The 20,237-nt window shown below is 44.8% G+C and overlaps 1 protein-coding gene across 3 annotated transcripts in view; it reads right to left on the bottom strand.

The window, feature by feature from the left end:
• Positions 1-20,237, bottom strand: part of asic1b (acid-sensing (proton-gated) ion channel 1b) — a 921,001-nt gene that overhangs the window by 120,234 nt on the left and 780,530 nt on the right. The gene's annotated exons all lie outside the window — the stretch shown is intronic.

The following is a 20,237-nucleotide window of genomic DNA, read 5'->3' as shown; positions in this document are numbered from 1 at the left end:
TGCGTTCGAGAGCAGAGTTGATGGCCCAGTTTCAGATTTTCCACGGCCACTCAGCTCCAGATCTTATTACAACTATGGGCCAAATGCAGAATTCCAGAGGTAAGGTGAGGTTGACTTCCCTTGACATGGAGCCAACATTTGACCAAGTGTTAACATTAAAGTACCTGGTAAACCTGAAGGCAATGAGGGTCAAACGGAAACCAATCCAACCAGTCAGAATCAGAATCAGATTTATTATCACTGGCATATGTCATAAAATCTGTTCTGCAGCAGCAGTACAGTACAATACACAAAAAAATACCATAAGTTACAGTAAGAAATATATAAAAATAAAGTGCAAGAATTGATGCTGGAATCAATTATAAAAGATGAAATAGCGGCATATTTGAACAGCAGTGGCAGGATAGGTGTGAGTCAGCATGGATTTACGAAGGGGAAATCATGCTTGACTAATCTTCTGGAATTTTTTGAGAATGTAACTATGAAAATGGACATGGGAAAGCCAGTGGATGTAGTGTACCTGGACTTTCAGAAAGCCTTTGATAAGGTCCCACATAGGAGTTTAGTGTGCAAAATTAGAGCAAATGGTATTGGGGGTAGGGTACTGACATGGATAGAAAATTGGCTGGCTGACAGAAAACAAAGAATAGCAATTAATGGGTTCCTTTCGGAATGGCAGGCGGTGACCAGTGGGGTACCGCAGGGTTCAGTGCTGGGACCGCAGCTGTTTACAATATATATTAATGATTTAGATGAAGGGATTAAAAGTAACATTAGCAAATTTGCAGATGACACAAAGCTGGGTGGCAGTGTAAAATGTGAGGAGGATGTTATGAGAATGCAGGGTGACTTGGACAGGCTGGGTGAGTGGGCAGATGCATGGCAGATGCAGTTTAATGTGGATAAATGTGAGGTTATGCACTTTGGTGGCAAGAACAGGAAAGCAGATTACTATCTGAATGGTGTCAAGTTAGAAAAAGGGGAAGTACAACGAGATTTATGTGTCCTTGTTCATCAGTCACTGAAAGTAAGCATGCAGGTACAGCAGGCAGTGAAGAAAGCTAATGGCATGTTGGCCTTCATAACAAGGGGAATTGAGTATAGGAGCAAAGAGGTCCTTCTGCAGTTGTACAGGGTCCTGGTGAGACCACACCTGGAGTATTGTACAGTTTTGGTCTCCGAATTTGAGGAAGGACATTCTAGCTATTGAGGGAGTGCAGCGTAGGTTCACGAGGTTAATTCCCGGGATGGCAGGACTGTTATATGTCGAAAGATTGGAGCGACTGGGCTTGTATACACTGGAATTTAGAAGGATGAGAGGGGATCTGATTGAAACATATAAGATTATTAAGGGATTGGACACACTAGAGGGAGGAAACATGTTCCCGATGTTGGGGGAGTCCAGAACCAGAGGCCATAGTTTAAGAATAAGGGGTAGACCATTTAGAACGGAGTTGAGGAAAAACTTTTTCACACAGAGGGTTGTGGATCTGTGGAATGCTCTGCCTCAGAAGGCAGTGGAGACCAATTCTCTGGATTCTTTCAAAAAAGAGTTAGATAGAGCTCTTAAAGATAGCGGAGTGAAGGGATATGAGGAGAAGGCAGGAAAAGGGTACTGATTGTGGATGATCAGGCATGATCACAGTGAATGGTGGTGCTGGCTCAAAGGGCTGAATGGCCTACTCCTGCACCTATTGCCTATTTTCTATTGTCTAAGAAAGCTAAATAGTGAGGTAATGTTCATGGGTTCATGGACTGTTCAGAAATCTGATGGTGGAAGGGAAGAAGCTGATCCTGAAATATTGAGTGCGTGTTTTCAGGCTCCTGTATCTCCTCCTTGATAGTAGCAGTGAGAAGAGGAAATGTCCTGGGTGATGTGAGTCCTTAATGATGGATCCTGCCTTTTTGATGCATTGCCCTTTGAAGATGTTCTGGATGCTGGAGCATCCATGATGGAGCTGAATGCGTTTACAACTGTCTGCAGCCTTACCCGATCTTGTGCAATGGCCCCTCCATACCTGATGCAACCAGTTAGAAGTCAGTAGTCGTTCTTTTCTCCAAAGAAGATGGCTGTAATTGCTGGATGTCCATCATCCCAGCCCCAGAGCATCACTGTTCCTCAGGACAATATCCGAGGACCACTCATCTACATCTGCTCCATCACCGACCTTCCTTCCATCATAGGGTCCGAAGTGGGGCTGTCCACTGATACACTATCTTCAATTCCATTCATAACTCCACTGCAAATGAAGCAGCTCCTGCTTGCAGGCAGTAGGACCTAGACAATATTCATGTATTGGCTGATAAATGGCAAGTAGCATTTGCACCTCAAAAGTGCCAAACAATGCCCATATCCAACATGGGAGAGTTTAAAAACTTACCTTTGATAGTGACTGGCATTACCATTGATGAGTCTTTCACCTTCAACCTCCTAGGGTTGCCATTGACCATAACTAAACAAAACCAAACAAGAGAAAATCTGCAGATGTTGGAAATCCAAGCAACACACACTAAATGCTGGAGGAACTCAGCAGGTCATGCAGCATCTATGGAAGTGAGTACAGTTGATGTTTCGGGTCGAGGCCCTTCAGCAGGACTGGAGAAAAAATATGAGGAGTCAGAGTTAGAAGGTGGGTAGGGGTGGGAGAAACACAAGGTGATAGGTGAAACCGGGAGTGCAGAGGGATGAAGTAAAGAGCTGGGAAGTTGATTAGTGAAAGAGATACAGGACTGGAGAAGGGGGAATCTGATAGGACAGGACAGAAGGCCATGGAAGAAAGAAAAAGGGTGAGGAGCACCCAGAGGGAGATGATGGGCAGGCAAGGAGATAAAGTGAGAGAGGGAAAAGGGGATGGGGAATAGAGAAGGTGGGGGCCATTATTGGAAGTTCAAGAATTTGATATTCATGCCATCCAGTTGGATGCTACCCCGACGGAATATAAGATGTTGCTCCACCAACCTGAGTGTGGCCTCATTGTGACAGTAGAGGAGACCATGGATGGACATGTCAGAATGGGAATGGTAAGTGGAATTAAAATGGGTGGCCACTGGGAGATCCCACATTTTCTGGTGCCCAGCGAAGCGATCTCCCAGTCTATGTCGAGTCTCACTGATATAAAGGAGGCTACACCAGGAGTACCGGACACAGTAAATGACCCCAACAAATTCATAGGTGAAGTGTTGCCTCACCTGGAAGGACTGTTTGGGCCCTGAATGGTAGTGAGGGAGGAGGTGCAGGGGCAGGCAGAGCACTTGTTTTGTTTGCAAGGATAAATGCCAGGAGGGAGATCAGTGGGGAGGGACAAATGGACAAGGGAGTCGCATAGGGAGTGATCCCTGTGGAAAGCAGAAAGTGGGGGGGGGGAAATGAGGGAAAGATGTGTTTGGTGGGAGATCCCACTGGAGATGGTGGAAGTTACAGAGAATTATCTGCTGGATGCTGAGGCCAGTGGGGTGGTAGGTGAGGACAAGTGGAACTCTGTCCCTGGTGGGGTGGTGGGAGGATGGGATGAGAGCAGACATGCGCGAAATAGAACAGATGCGGGTGAGGGCAGTGTTGAATGTGGAGGAAGGGAAGCCCATTTCTTTGACGAAGGAGGACAACTCCTTCGTTCTAGAATGAAACACCTCCTCCTGCGAGCAGATGCAGCAGAGATGGATGAATTGAGAGAAAGGGATGGCATTTTCACAAGTAACAGGGTGGGAAGAGATATAGTCCAGGTGGCTGTGAAAGTCAGGAGGTTTGTAATAGACATCAGTGGATAAGCTGTCTCCAGACATAGATACACAGAGATCGAGAAGGGGGAGAGAGGTGTCAGAAATGGACCAGGTAAATTTGTGGGCAGAGTAGAAGTTGGAGGCAAAGTTGATGAAGTTGATGAGCTCAGCATGGGTGCAGGAAGCAGCACCAATGCAGTCATCAGTGTAGTGTAGGAAAAGTTGGGGGGCAGTCACTAGTGTAGGCTTGGAACATAGACTGTTCCATGTAGCCGACAAGAAGGCTGGCATAGCTGGGACCCATGCGAGTACCCTTGGCTACACCTTTTGTTTGAAGGAAGTGGGAGGAGCCAAAGGAGAAATTATTGAGAGCGAGGACAAGTTCCGCTAAACGCAGGAGAGTGGTGGTGGTGGAGGGGAATTAGTTGGGTCTGATGCCCAGAAAGAAACAGAGAGCTTTGAGGCCTTCCTGGTGGGGGATGGAGGTGTATAGGGACTAGACATCCATGGGAAAAATAAGACACTCAGGGCTAGGGAACCTGAACTCATTGAAAAGATCCAGAGCATGTGAGGTGTCACGGATGTAGGTGGGAAGGGATAGAACCAGGGGATAAAGCAGAGTCGAAGTATGTAGATATGAGTTCAGTGGGGCAGGAACAAGCAAAAACAATGGATCCACTTGGACAAGCGGGTTTGTGGATCTTGGGTAGGAGGTAAAAGCGGGAGGTGTGGGGTGAGGGAACTATGAGGTTGGTGGCAGTGGATGGGAGATCCCCAGAGTTAATAAAGTCAGTGATGGCGTGGGAGACAATGGCCTGGTGATTCCTAGTGGGATCCTGTTCGAGGGGTAAGTGAGGTGTCTGACAGTTGTCGCTGGGCCTCAGCAAGATAAAGGTCAGTCCACCAGTCTACTACAGCATACCCTTATCTGCAAGTTTGATGGTGAGGTTAGGATTGGTGCAGAAAGAGTGGAGAGCTGAGCGTTCGGAAGGAATGAGGTTGGAATTGGAAAGAGGAGTGGTGAAGTCAAGGCAGTTCATATCTCATGAGCAGTTGGCAATAAAAAGATTCAGAGCAGGCAGAAAACCAGAACGGGGTGTCCAGGAAGAGGAGGAGGGTTGAAGACGGTCGAAGAGACCAATCGCATAGTTATGGCAATGAGAGCAGTCCAGAAGCTGAGTATCCTGTGTTAAGTGACTCACTTCCTTAAAGTTCTTGCATCACCTACAAGGCACAAGTCAGGAGTGTGATGGGACACTCTCCCCATGCCTGGATGATGCAGCTCCAACAGAACTCAAGAAGCTCAACACTATCCAGGACCAGGCAGCTTGCTTGATTGGCACTCCATCCACCACCTGAGCATTCATTCTCTCTACCATTGGTGCACAGTTCAAGCAGTGTGTACCATTTATGAAATGCATTGCAATTACTTACTCAGTCCACTCCAACAGCTCTTCCCTAACACACAACCTACCTCTACCATCGAGAAGAAAAAGGGCAGGAGCAAATTGGAACACTACCACCTGCAGGTTCCTCTCTCAGTCACACACAATCCTGATTTGAAAATTATATCACCGTTCCTTCAACAAAGTTGGGTCAAAAGCCTAGAACCCCTCCGCAACAGTACTGTGGGAGCAGCTTCACCACAACTGCAGCAGTTCATGAAGGTGGCTCATCCATACCTTCTCAAGGGCAAATAGTGATGGGCAATAAAGGGTGACCTTGCCAGTGACGTTCAAATCCCAAAAATGAATATTAAATAAAAGCTGAAGGCAACAGCTGTGACTTACAACACAGAGGAAAGACTTCCTGCAGAGAAATTGAATTTATCACAGAGAATATACATTCTTAGTGTATCGAGAAGACCTGTAAGTGTTCTTGGTATGAGAGCCTAAGAGAATTTGGTGAGTTTATTTGCTGCTACAGTGGGACTATGCTGGACCACTTTGCAATGACAGCTGTCAAAGTCAAAGTAAAGTCAGAGTCAAGTCAAAGACAAAGTAAACTTATTATCAAAGTAGCTACAGTACATGCCATCTTGAGATTCATTTTCTTGCAGGCTTTTACAGGAAAATAAAGAAAAAGAATATAATTTATGAAAAACTATACATAGACAAAGACTGACAAACAACTAATGTGCAAAAGAAGACAAATTGTGCAAATACAAAATAAATAAATCAATTCACGAATTGTAGGGTCCTAGAAAGTGAGTTGGTAGGATATGGAATTAGTTCAGAGTTGAGGTGGGTGAAGTTACCTACGCTGGTTCAGGACCTTGATAGTTGAAAGGTAATAATTGTTGCTGAACCTGGTGGCGTGGAACGTAAGGCTCCTGTATCTCTTATACGGTGGTTGTAGTGAAAGGAATGCATGGTGGGGATCCTTGGTAATGAATGCTGCTTTCTTGTAGCAGTGCTCCTTGTAGATGTGTTCAATGGTTGGAAGGCCTTTATCTGTGATGGACTGGGCTGTATCCACCACTGTCTGTAGACATTTCCTTTTGTGAGCAATGATATGTCCAAAGCAGGCTGTGATATGCACTTGTTGGTGCAGTCTTTCATTGATTCTGTAATGGTTATTATTCTATTATGGATTTATTGAGTATGCCCCCAAGAAAATGAATCTCAGGGTTGTATATGGTGACATATATATACTTTGATAATAAATTTAGTTTGAACTTTTGTTGCAGTCAGTTAGAATACCAATCAAATTCTGGCACAGGTCTTGTGCTAAGTAGGAGGAGGTTTCAGTTGGTGTAAGGATGAAAATTGTCACCTCAATGTACTGACGAGCTTCCAGTACTGTATATTATCCAGTGCAAGAGATGGGAAATGCAGATAGAGTATTAATGAGACTTAAATATTGAATCTTGCCTTTAGAGGCACCTACACAATAGACTTGCTGACAGCAAGTCCATTGCAATTTTTGTTGAAAATTGGACTGCAAAAAGATTAAACTGGTCATTAATCTTTAAAAGCAGATGCAGGTTAACAATGTTCACACCAATCAAGAATATTGGTATAACCGCAGACAACAGTTGGGAGAGGGTAGGGTGGGAGTCACATCAGAATTTCACATATAAATGAGGCAATAAAAATTATGGATCATCAAACTTTACAACCCTTCACCATAATACTAGTGACTGATACCTTAAAATGCTTGATCCCACATAATAAGAGTTACCTGTCAGGAACGACTGCCAAGTCCAGCCTGCGCCATTCAATCATGATTTTTAAAAAGCTTCTGTCAAAATGCATGCATACGGACAAACTTCCTAAGACACCAAACAAAGGAGAGTTACAGAGCAAATGAAGCAGCTGATGTCAGCGTGTAGTAAGAGCTGGAGAACACTTACGCAGAAGCTGATAAGGAGCAGGTAACATTCATACCACACAAATGCCAGACATGACCATTTCCAACAAGACAATGGTGCTACTGTCACTGAGTCTCCACTATCAATATCTTAGGATCACCATTGAATACAAACTCAACTGGACCAGCCAAATAAATACCATGGCTTCAAGAGCAAATCGGAGGCTGGGGATCCTGCAGTGAGTGACAAACTCCCCAATAACCCTAAGACCTTCAAGACACAAGTCAAGAGTGTGACGGGTCATTATCCACTTGCCTCAATGAGTGGAACTCCAACAACTCAAGAGGCTCAAGACCATTTAGGACAAAGCAACTCGCTTCCACATTGTTATGACCATGCACTCTATCATTTGCCTGCTCTGCACTCCCTCAGTAGCTTTTACTGGGTATATCTAAGGCAGAGATTGATAGATTCTTGCTTGGTCAGGGCATGACAGGATACAGGAAGAAGGTAGGAGACTGGGGCTGAGAGGAAAATTGGATCAGCCATGATGAAATGGTGGAGCAGACTTGATGGGCCAAATGGCCTAATTATGTTTCTATTCCTTATGGTCTTACCCTATTCTAGCTCAATTCATGGTGTTTAATGATTTGATCTGTAAGAATAGAATGCAAGACAAGCTTTTCACTGTATCTTATACGTGTGACAATAATCAACCAATTCCAATACGCCATCCATCACCCTAAACACTCCCTCCCAGTGCACAGTGCCTGCTGTATGTGTTATCTACAAAATGTACTGTGTTTACTCACCTAGGCTACTCCAAACCTACAACCTTTACTGTCAAGAAGGATGAGGGCAGCAGAGACAGGGGAACACCACCGCCTGCAGGTTCCCCTCCGCATTACACTCCATCCTGACTTGGGAATATATCGCCAGTCCTTCCTCTTCACTGGGTCTAATTCCTCAACAGCACCATGGGAGCATCTTCATCACAAAATCTGCAGCAGTTCAAGGTGGCGGCTCATCTCCCACCTTTGTAATGCCGATTGGCGACAGGCAATAAATGCTCGTCTTGCCATGGGCAGCTGGAGGTATCAGAGCCAACAGAAAAAAGAAAAAGCAGAAGACATACAGGTGCTGTGAACAGGCCCTGACATACTGGTGACATACTCGTGCCCACTAACTTGCCTGTGATACCCCTTTAACATAGAAACCATAGAAAAACTACAGCACAGAAACAGGCCCTTTGGCCCTTCTTGGCTGTGCTGAACCATTTTCTGCCTAGTCCCACTGGCCTGCACATGGACCATATCCCTCCATACACCTCCCATCCATGTATCTGTCCAATCTATTCTTAAATGTTAAAAAAGAACCCGCATTTACCACCTTGTCTGGCAGCTCATTCCACACTCCCACCACTCTGTGTGAAGAAGCCCCCCCCTAATGTTCCCTTTAAACTTTTCCCCCTTCACCCTTAACCCATGTCCTCTGGTTTTTTTCTCCCCTTGCCTCAGTGGAAAAAGCCTGCTTGCATTCACTCTATCTATACCCATCATAATTTTATATACCTCTATCAAATCTCCCCTCATTCTTCTACGCTCCAGGGAATAAAGTCCTAACCTATTCAACCTTTCTCTGTAACTGAGTTTCTCAAGTCCCGGCAACATCCTTGTAAACCTTCTCTGCACTCTTTCAACCTTATTAATATCCTTCCTGTAAGTTGGTGACCAAAACTGAACACAATACTCCTGATTCGGCCTCACCAATGCCTTATACAACCTCACCATAACATTCCAGCTCTTATACTCAATACTTTGATTAATAAAGGCCAATGTACCAAAAACTCTCTTTACGACCCTATCTACCTGTGATGCCACTTTTAGGGAATTTTGTATCTGTATTCCCAGATCCCTCTGTTCTACTGCATTCCTCAGTGCCTTACCATTTACCCTGTACATTCTACCTTGGTTTGTCCTTCCAAAGTGCAATACCTCACACTTATCTGTATTAAACGCCATCTGCCATTTTTCAGCCCATTTTTCCAGCTGGTCCAAATCCCTCTGCAAGCTTTGAAAACCTTCCTCACTGTCCACTACACCTCCAATCTTCGTATCATCAGCAAATTTGCTGATCCAATTTACCACATTATAATCCAGATCATTGATAAAGATGACAAATAAAAATAGACCCAGCACTGATCCCTGTGGCACACCACTAGCCACAGGCCTCCACTCTGAGAAACAATCCTCTACTACCACTCTTTGGCTTCTTCCATTGAGCCAATGTCTAATCCAATTTACCACCTCTCCACGTATACCTAGCGACTGAATTTTCCTAACTAACCTCCCATGCGGGACCTTGTCAAAGGCCTTACTGAAGTCCATGTAGACAACATCCACTGCCTTCCCTTCATCCACTTTCCTGGTAACCTCCTCGAAAAACTCCAATAGATTGGTCAATCGTGACCTACCACGCACAAAGCCATGTTGACTCTCCCTAATAAGTCCCTATCTATCCAAATGCTTGTAGATTCTGTCTCTTAGTACTCCCTCCAATAACTTACCCACTACCGACGTCAAAGTTACCGGCCTATAATTTCCCGGATTACTTCTTGATCCTTTTTTAAACAACGGAACAACATGAGCCATTCTCCAATCCTCCGGCACCTCACTCGTAGACACCGACATTTTAAATACATCTGCCAGGGCCCCTGAAATTTCAACACTAGTCTCCTTCAAGGTCCGAGGGAATACCCTGTCAGGTCCTGGGGATTTATCCACTTTAATTTGCCCCAAGATAGCAAGCGCGTCCTCCTTTTCAATCTGTACAGTTTCCGTGATCTCACTACTTGTTTCCCTTAACTTTATCCCTTACAATTCTTTTACTCCTAATATACCTGTAAAAGCTCTTTGGATTATCCTTCACTTTGACTGCCAAGGCAACCTCATGTCTCCTTTTAGCCCTCCTGATTTCCTTCTTAAGTATTTTCTTGCACTTTTTATACTCAAGTACCTTATTTACTCCGTTTCCTATACATGTCATACAACTCTCGCTTCTTCTTTTTCAGAGTTCCAATATCCCTTGAGAACCAAGGTTCCTTATTCCTATTCACTTTGCCTTTAATCCTGCCAGGAACATACAAGAACATACAACATGATGAGTTGTAAACTGGGATTATTAAACAGAAGGTAGAAAACAAAACATTGCAGTACAGTACAGTACAGGCCCTTTGGCTGAGGATGTTTTAATCTACTCTAAGATCATACTAATCCTTCCCTCCTACATAGCCCTCCACTTACCTATCATCCATGTGCCTATGAGTTTCCTAAATGCCTCTGATGTATCTGCTGGTACCCCAACCCTTGGAAGTGTGTCCCACATACACGGCACTCTTTGTGTAAAAAAAAATTCCCTCCGACATCGCCCCCACACTTTAGACCAATCACCTTAAAATTATGCGCCCTTGTATTATCCATTTCCGCCCTGGGAAGATTGCTCTGGTTATTCACTTGATCTATGCCTCTTACCATCTTGTACACCTTTAACAAGTCACCTCTCATCCTCCTTTGCTCCAAAGAGAAAAGCCCTAGCTTGCTCAACTCATCCTAATAAAACATGTCCTCTAATCCAGGCAAGTCTCTTCTGTACCCTCTCTAAAGCTTCCACATTCTTCTTTTAATGAGGTAACCAGAACAGCACACAATATTCCAAGTATGGTCTAATAGCTTCATGTGACTTTCTGACACCTCAGCACTTGCATATTCTGAATTCCATTGAAGAGTTCCTAGAGCTCCTTGTCTGGGGTCTTGCTTGATGGGTAGCACCCTTGTTTCTAAGTCAAAATAATAAGGCCCAAGGGACATCCGGTGAGGCACGAGGCAAGTTGGCAGCACAGCACTGAGCGCTGACATATAACCCTCCTTTTACAAGGTCTTTAGGGCTCATAGATGGTCTTAATACAAGGCTGAGTTGGAGAAAGATCTAACTAAAGACATGACCTCAAAAAAAGATCCAAATTCAACCAGGAAACAAGATACCAGCAGACGACACCAAGCTAGCGACTCATCCAAGGAAACAGCTATGCTAATTAAGCAAACAATGGCAACGAAGATGGAATTGCTGCAAGAAATGGTAGCCCACATGCTAAAGGAGTCACTGGAAAAGGCTCTCGACCCCATACAGAAGCATATGGCAACATTCTCTGGTCGTTAAAGGAGCAAGCGGACATTCATGCCAAAAAATTTAGCACGGTCTTCAACAAAATAGACAACATTCAGGTTTGCTTACACAAGAATGAGAAAGTTACTAACCCCTGTCTCACGGAGGTGACTAAGATGTGGAAGAAGCTAAACGACTTGGAGGACAGATCCAGGAAAAACAATATGCGGCTGGTCAACTTACCGACAGGTGCTGAGGGCGACGATCCAAGAGGTTACCTCCAGGAGATGCTGCCTAATTGGATTCCAGCACTCAAGAATTCCCACAGCACTCCTTTGGAGATCGATCGAGCACATAGGATCTTTTCCAACAACACCTCAAGACTGTGGACCATGGTTTTTAGGTTTCTACAGTACACCAACCGGCAGGCTATCCTGGAGGGCACGAGGAAAGCCAAACCTACTCTCCCTGATGGCACCCAGCTACAGTTCTTTGCTGACTACAGCCCCGGCACGATGCAGGAACGGCAGGGATACAAGGAGATCCACGCTAAACTTCGACAGAAGGGGATCGACTCGTTCCTCATATAGCCGGCGATTTTGAGAGTGAATATCAAGGGCATGAAGATGTTGCTTAACTCGGCAGAGGAAGCAAAAGAAGCTCTGAATTCATCGGTGCTGGGAGATATGGAAGAAGACCCTGGGCAAAGTCCGCACGCCCCTTGGAAGGAGGTGGAACTGGGTTAAGAACTTGGACCAGCCTGTATGCGCAATCTATCAGGCACGGGCAAGTTAACGTCCTAGGTGTGAAGTTTTCTGGTTATTCTTTTATCGGAAAGTCATTTGATGCACTTTTGTATTTAGTTAATTAAGGGGCCAATTTGTCTCTGAGTACTGCAGGTCAGAGTTTTAAGGTAATGGTTCAGTTAACTTGTTAGTACAAGGATAACATGGTAAGGTGATATAAGTCCGCCTAGATTTATACTTATCTTTTACTTTCTAAGGTAATACTCAATATACCCAAACGTCATACTTCATCAAGAATGAAGCTGAAAAACAGCAGTTTGTTCTGAATAACTTTAGTTGTACATGTTCATTTCGGGTTATGTCTCCAGTAGACTTGTTTACGTTCCTGGGTGCCAGATAAGACATCACTGGCGCCATCGCTAAGCAACAGTCTATTAAAGGAACAGTTTCTCGCAAGAGAGCTGTTGGGGTCTTGATTATGTATTATACTATATTTGAGACGGGAATAATTTTAATTATATAGGTTAACAGGTTTGTCCAGGTTTTTTTTTTCCTTGTCTCTTCGATATGATTGTCTATGAAAACTGTTTTGCCTTTCTAATTCATTGGTGCTAGAGGTGGGTGGTTAATGTTCAGTGTTTGACATTGCTAAGTGACACTCACAGATGTTACAAAGCAAAGGGTTGAATGGGAGGGGTGATGGAGGGGTGGGAAGGGGGTAACTCAGGGCTCCACCACCAACTTACAACAACAGATCCAGGGGAAGATGAGCAACACAGATAAATTAGAAAATCTTACTATTGTATCATTTAATATTAGAGGATTAACTTCTTCCTACAGGCGTTCAAAGGTTTTAGATTTCTTACGCAGAAAGAAAATAGATATCGCACTGTTACAGGAAACACATCTTAAACCTAATGACATCCCCAGGGTTCAAAACTGCTTTTATAAACCCGCTGTGGCATCAGCTGATGGTACTCGTACGAAAGGAGTTATGATATTAATGAGACGTAATATTAATGTTTCAATTGAAAGGATTGATGCTGACAATAAAGGACATCTAACTTTTTGCTGTACATTCATTCAGGGTAAAAAAAAGTTGTATTCATTAGCCTATATGCCCCGACTATATTCGAGGTTGAAATTTTTACCTCAATTACCTCACAATTACTGAAGTTAAGTGACTACCAACTATATGTTGTTTCGGACATGAATGCTTTGGTAAACATTAACCTCGATAAATCTTCCTCAACTATATCAAGCTCTCAAGAATCTGCTTCCAAAGCACTTAACCTTTTTCTAACGGATTTAAATTTAACTGATGTGTGAAGGGTGCATAATCCAGCTGCTAAAGACTATACCTTCTTCTCCACAAAACATAAAACTTTCTCTCGGATAGATTACATTGTTATACCCTCTGGTCTGCTGCCTTTGGTACACGCGATAGGATTTTTGCCCATCTATATGATCACAGCCCAGTCATATCTACTTTTAATTATGGCAAAATTAAAAATAAGGCTACTCGGTGGAGGTTTAACTCCACCCTTCTAAAAAACGACAAATTTCTATCACAATTGAGAACAAAACTGACGGAATTTATAAATTTAAATAAAAATTGTGTCTCAGATGTGACAGTGATTTGGGCCTCCATCGAGGGTTTCTTACGAAATAACGCTATATGGTTCAGTTCCTACCTACGTAAAAGCCGGCTTCAAAAGATTTCCACCTTAGAAGAACAATGTAGGTTTTGGAGAATGATCTCAAAAGGAGATACACCATAACAAAAGAAAACTAGCTCAAAACAAAACAAGCAGAATTAAATGACTTATTAAGAGGCAGGGGAGAATATATGATCCATATAACCAAATATAAGTATTACGCAGAAGGCAGCAGACCAAGCCATCTTTTAGCACTAACACTCAAACAACAGGAAGCTAAAAGGTCAATACCAGCGATTAGATGTGCTAAACGTGGAGTAGTATTTTCAACAGAGGAAGTAAATGATACATTCAAGCATTACTTTAAAGAACTGTATACAAGTGGCTCAGTTCCTTCTGAGAATGACTTCACAGATTTTTTTAATGGGTTAGACCTCCCTACGTTGTCATTAGAGGACACCAAAACTCTAGACTCTCCTATTAACACACACAAAAAATGCTGGTGAACGCAGCAGGCCAGGCAGCATCTATAGGAAGAGGTACAGTCAATGTTTCGGGCCGGGACCCTTCGTCAGGACTAACTGAAAGAAGAAATAATAAAAGATTTGAACGTGTGGGGGGGGGAGGGGGAGATCCAAAATGATAGGAGAAGACAGGAGGGGAGGGGTGGATCTAAGAGCTGGAAAGTGGCAAAAGGAATACCAGGCTGGAGAAGGGAGAGGATCATGGGACGGGAAGCCTGGGGAGAAAGAGAAGGAAGGAGGGGAGCCCGGAGGGTGGAGAGCAGGCAAGGGGTTATAGTGAGAGGGACAGAGGGAGAAAAAGGAGAGAGAGAAAGAGAGAAAAAAAGGGGGGGAAGAAAATAAAAAATGTATTTTAAAAAATATTAAATAAATAAATAAGGGATGGGGTGTGAAGGGGAGGTGGGGCATTAGTGGAAGTTAGAGAAGTCAATGTTCATGCCACCAGGTTGGAGGCTACCCAGACGGAATATAAGGTGTTGTTCCTCCAACCTGAGTGTGGCTTCATCTTTACAGTAGAGGAGGCCGTGGATAGACATGTCAGAATGGGAATGGGATGTGGAATTAAAATGTGTGGGCACTGGGAGATCCTGCTTTCTCTGGTGGACAGAGCGTAGGTGTTCAGTGAAACGGTATCCCAGCCTGCGTTGGGTCTCGCCAATACATAGAAGGCCACATCGGGAGCATTGGACACAGTATATCACCCCAGCCGACTCACAGGTGAAGTGTCGCCTCACCTGGAAGGACTGTCTGGGGCCCTGAATAGTGGTGAGGGAGGAAGTGTAAGGGCATGTGTAGCACTTGTTCCACTTACAAGGATAAGTGCCAGGAGGGAGATCAGTGGGGACGGATGGGGGGGACGAATGGATAAGGGAGTCGCGTAGGGAGCAATCCCTACAGAAAGCAGAGAGAGGCGGGGAGGGAAAGATGTGCTTAGTGGTGGGATCCCGTTGGAGGTGGCGGAAGTTACGGAGAATAATATGTTGGACCCGGAGGCTGGTGGGGTGGTAGGTGAGGACAAGGGGAACCCTATTCTTAGTGGGGTGGCGGGAGGATGGGGTGGGGGCAGATGTACGTGAAATGGGAGAGATGCATTTGAGAGCAGAGTTGATGGTGGAGGAAGGGAAGCCCCTTTCTTTAAAAAAGGAGGACATCTCCTTCGTCCTGGAATGTAAAGCCTCATCCTGAGAGCAGATGCGGCAGAGACGGAGGAATTGCGAGAAGGGGATGGCATTTTTGCGAGAAGGGGATGGCATTTTTGCAAGAGACAGGGTGAGAAGAGGAATAGTCCAGATAGCTGTGAGAGTCAGTAGGCTTATAGTAGACATCAGTAGATAAGCTGTCTCCAGAGATAGAGACAGAAAGATCAAGAAAGGGGTGGGAGGTGTCAGAAATGGACCAGGTAAACTTGAGGGCAGGGTGAAGGTTGGAGGCAAAGTTAATGAAGTCAACGAGCTCAGCATGCTTGCAGGAAGCAGCGCCAATGCAGTCGTCAATGTAGCAAAGGAAAAGTGGGGGACAGATACCAGTAGGCTTGGAACACGGATTGTTCCACAAAGTCAACAAAAAGGCAGGCATAGCTAGGACCCATACGGGTGCCCATGGCTACACCTTTAGTTTGGAGGAAGTGGGAGGATCCAAAGGAGAAATTATCAAGAGTAAGGACTAATTCCGCTAGACGGAGCAGAGTGGTGGTAGAGGGGAACTGATTAGGTCTGGAATCCAAAAAGAAGCGTAGAGCTTTGAGACCTTCCTGGTGGGGGATGGAAGTATATAAGGACTAGACATCCATGGTGAAAATAAAGCAGTGGTGGCCAGGGAACTTAAAATCATCGAAAAATTTCAGAGTATGAGAAGTGTCACGAACATAGGTAGGAAGGGATTGAACAAGGGGTGATAAAACAGTGTCAAGGTATTCAGAAATAAGTTCGGTGTGGCAGGAGCAAGCTGAAACAATGGGTCTACCTAGACAGGCAGGTTTGTGGACGTTGGGTAAGAGGTAGAAATGGGAAGTGCGGGGTGTGGGAACTATAAGGTTGGTAGCAGTGGATGGGAGATCCCCTGAGCTAATAAAGTTGGTGATGGTGTGGGTGACAATGGCCTGGTGCTCCTTAGCAGGGTCATGATCGAGGGGTAAATAAGAGGAGGTACCCGCGAGTTGACGCTGTGCCTCGGCAAGGTAGAGGTCAGTATGCCAGACTACAACAGCACCCCCCTTATCAGCGGGTTTTATAGTAAGGTTAGGATTAATGCGGAGGGAGTGGACAGCAGAGCGTTCAGAAGGAGTGAAGTTGGAATTGGAACAAGGTGTGGTGAAGTCGAGACAGTTGATGTCCCGTCGGCAGTTAGCAATAAAGAGATCCAGAGCAGGCAGAAGACCAGAGCGGGGTGTCCATGAAGAGGAGGAGAGTTGAAGACAGGAGAAGGGGTCATCGGTGGGGGTGGGAGAGTCCTTGCCGAAGAAGTGGGCTCAAAGATGGAGCCGGCGGAAGAAGAGTTCAGCATCATGGCGCTCACGGAACTCGCTGAGGTGTGTGCGAAGGGGGACAAAGGTGAGGCCCTTACTGAGAACAGAGTGCTCTGCCTCAGAGAGTGGAAGGTCGGCGGGGATAGTAAAGACCTGGCACGGATGAAAGCTGGGATCAGAGGGGGGAGGGGGGAGGCTGGGGGTGTCAGTGGAGAGGGGAGGGTTGGGGTGAGAGGAAAAAGGAGCCTCTGAGGGCCCAGGAGCTGACGGTGGGATCTGAGGGAGACGGGGTTGCAGAGTGGTGGTGGGGGAAGGGGAGACAGGAGTCACTATAGCAGCACATGAAGACCCGGCCTGGAGTTCAAGGCTGGAATCTTGAGAGCTGGGATCGGGGGGGGGGGGGGGAGGCTGGGGGTGTCAGTGGAGAGGGGAGGGTTGGGGTGAGAGGAAGATGGAGCCTCTGAGTACCCAGGAGCTGACAGTGGGATCTGAGGGAGACGGGGTTGCAGAGTGGTGGTGGGGGAAGGGGAGGCGGGAGTCACAATAGCAGCACATAAAGACCCAGCCTGGAGTTCAAGGCTGGAGTTGCAGTTGATGGTTGCACAATCACTTCGAAGGTGTCCATGGTCGTTGCTGGAGTCCGGGTTTTGAATATGCCCTGGGGTGCTGGAGCAACCGAGACCGATTTCATGCCTGCTAGTGTCGGAGTCAGCAGGATCCGGGGCCTGCAGATGTAAGATCTTGCGATCCTTGCCTAACATGACAAAGTCCAAGAAACAGCGATTCCACTCTCCTATTACACTGGATGAGCTACTTAAAGCAGTCAAAGCTATAAATAAGGGCCGTGCGCCAGGTATAGGTGGCATACCTGTGGAACTTTACCTAGCACTTTGGGATATTCTTGGACCAGTATGGTTAGAAACATTAAATTAAGCTTTTGGAAATGGCGCTTTCCATAGAGATCTAAACACAGCCCTGATCACAGTTATACCTAAGCCCAGTAAGGACCCCTTGGAGTGTGCCAATGACCGTCCAATCTCCTTGATAAATGCCGACCTCAAGTTATTTTCCAAAGTCTTAGGCAGTAGACTGGAGACAGTAGTTGGGAAAATAATTAGCCCAGATCAAACAGGCTTTAGCGGGGGCATCTCGCATCTGATAATATTCACCGGCTCTTGCACATACTGAGTGCAACACATAAAATCCCGCCTGCCTGTGGCCTGCTATTTTTAGATGCTGAAAGAGCATTCGATAGTCTTGAATGACCATATTTTTGGAGAGTTCTAAAAGAATTTAAGTTCGGCGATAAATTTATCAATATGATTCAAACACTGTATGATAATCCTTCAGCCTGAGCATGTGTGGGAGGAGGTTTCTCAGAGTTGTTTGACATAGGACGGGGCACACGACAAGGGGACCCTTTGTCTCCTTTAATTTTTACTATATCTATTGAACCACTTGCACATTTAATTAGAAACTCTCCTTAGATCTCCCCTATTACAATAGGTACAACATCACATTCAATATCACTTTACGTGGACGACACACTAGTTTATAAAACTCTCCCCTATGTTTTAAAAACACTGGATCAATTTGGATTTCTTTCAGGATACAAAGTTAATTTGTCAAAATCAGCACTGATGCTGATTAATACAGATAAAAGTAAGGTGTCTCTCCCTCCCCAGATTAAAGTTACAAATGAGGTCCTCTACTTGGGTATTAAAGTTAATACTTCTCTATCGTCTGTGGCTAAAACAAATTACTCTTTAATTTTGAAAAAAATAGAAGATATTAATAGATGGAGACACCTGCAAGCATCAGTCCCAGCCCGTATATCGGTCATTAAAATGAACATTTTACCCCGCATTAATTTTATCAGCTCACTTGCACCTCCAGCAGGATATTGGCAAAAACTGGACTCCTTACTACGATGCTATGTTTGGAATGGTAAACAACCCAATATAAAATGGTCAGCTCTACAATGCAAAAAGTCAGATGGTGGATTGGCATGTCCAAATTTTAACTTGTATCACTGGGCATTTGTATTAAAAAGTTTTAGCTATTGGATGGAGGAGGATAAAGTTTCATCATGGAAAAATATAGAACAAGAGCTAATAGCACCAATAAGGTTGAAAGACTTTCTCCTTATAGGTATGTCTACCAAAAAATGTGATTTGTATTACGGTCCAATTTTAACCCATATGCTACAAGTGTTTAGAGCAGCAGAAAAATTCCTAAAATTTAAAAGCGTATGGTGCAAATCATCTCCATTATGGAACAATAATCATTTTCTATCTGGGGGGGAAACCATTCACTAACAGAACTTGGGAGGATAAAGGTATTACTACTCTTCAAGATATTAATGGGGCAAGTACTATCCTTAGCTTTTAAGAACTGGTATCTCAATATAATATTGATAAACACTCTCTTCTACTTTAGAGTAAGATCAACTTGTAAAGCCTACGGCGTTCCCTGGGGGTCAGATTTAAAGGACCATCCCATTTTAAGTTAGATACAGAGTGCTCCAGGACAGATAGTGTCATATATCTATGATAAATTAAACTCCCAGAATTATATTCCCACGTCAGGAATGAAAGCTTGGGATAGGGACATATCTGAATTGGGACAAGACTTAGACTGGGATGCGATTTGGGATAATGCTGCCGGTGCTTCGAAAAACCCAAATCATCGGTATATACACTTGAAATTTTGTCATAGAGCATATTTAACACCGAGAATTAGACATCAAATGGGACTGGTTCCTGACCCATATGGCTCATTTTGCCCCCACGGAACAGTTGGCTCTTTTATACATGTTGTATGGGAATGTCCAGGGGTTTTTGGTTTGTGGGGGAAGGTTATCAGAATTCTTACAAAACTAACGGGGGTACAATTACCAATGGACCCTGCTGTACATCTTCTAAATGATGACTCCCACCTTTCCCTTACGGAAAAAAACACGCAAAATCCGGCTGGCAGGTCTGACTGCAACTAAGAAGCGTTTCCAGCGTTGGAAACCTCCCCATGATATTTCAAATACTCACTGGCTTCAGAGCTTTTTTGGACATTTCTTACCTGGACCTTTCATCAGCAAGAGTAAACGATGCACGACCAAACCCAATCTTAATGTGGACAAATTTGATATCTACCTGAAAAGATCTTTTATTAAAATAGGAATGCTTTGTCTGTGTATGCACTACTATTCAGTTGGTTGGTGGAGGGGAGAGGGATGGGGGGGGGAGAGGGGGATGGGGAGAGGGGGATGGGGGAGAGGGGGATGGGGGAGAGGGGGATGGGGGAGAGGGGGATGGGGAGAGGGGGATGGGGAGAGGGGGATGGGGAGAGGGGGATGGGGGAGAGGGGGATGGGGAGAGGGGGATGGGGGTGGGGGAGAGAGGGGTGGTGGGGGGATAGTGATGAAGGTTGGAGGTGGCTTTTGCCCTCAATGAGCAAAGGTATGTTTTAAACTCTAGAAGCAAACGCCACACTATCTGTAAAAAAGCTGAAGATGAAAAGAGGATGGCTTCTACAACAGGATAATGACCCAAGTACACCTCAAAATCCACAATGGACTACCTCAAGAGGTGCAAGCTGAAGGTTTTGCCATGGCCCTCACAGTCCCCTGACCTAAACATCATCGAGAATCTGTGGATA

The sequence above is a fragment of the Mobula hypostoma genome, chromosome X1 (genome assembly GCF_963921235.1).
Source record: "Mobula hypostoma chromosome X1, sMobHyp1.1, whole genome shotgun sequence".
In the NCBI taxonomy this organism is placed as follows: domain Eukaryota; kingdom Metazoa; phylum Chordata; class Chondrichthyes; order Myliobatiformes; family Myliobatidae; genus Mobula; species Mobula hypostoma.
The sequence above is the reverse complement of the archived record's forward strand: the minus strand, read 5'-3'. Positions and strand labels throughout refer to the sequence as shown.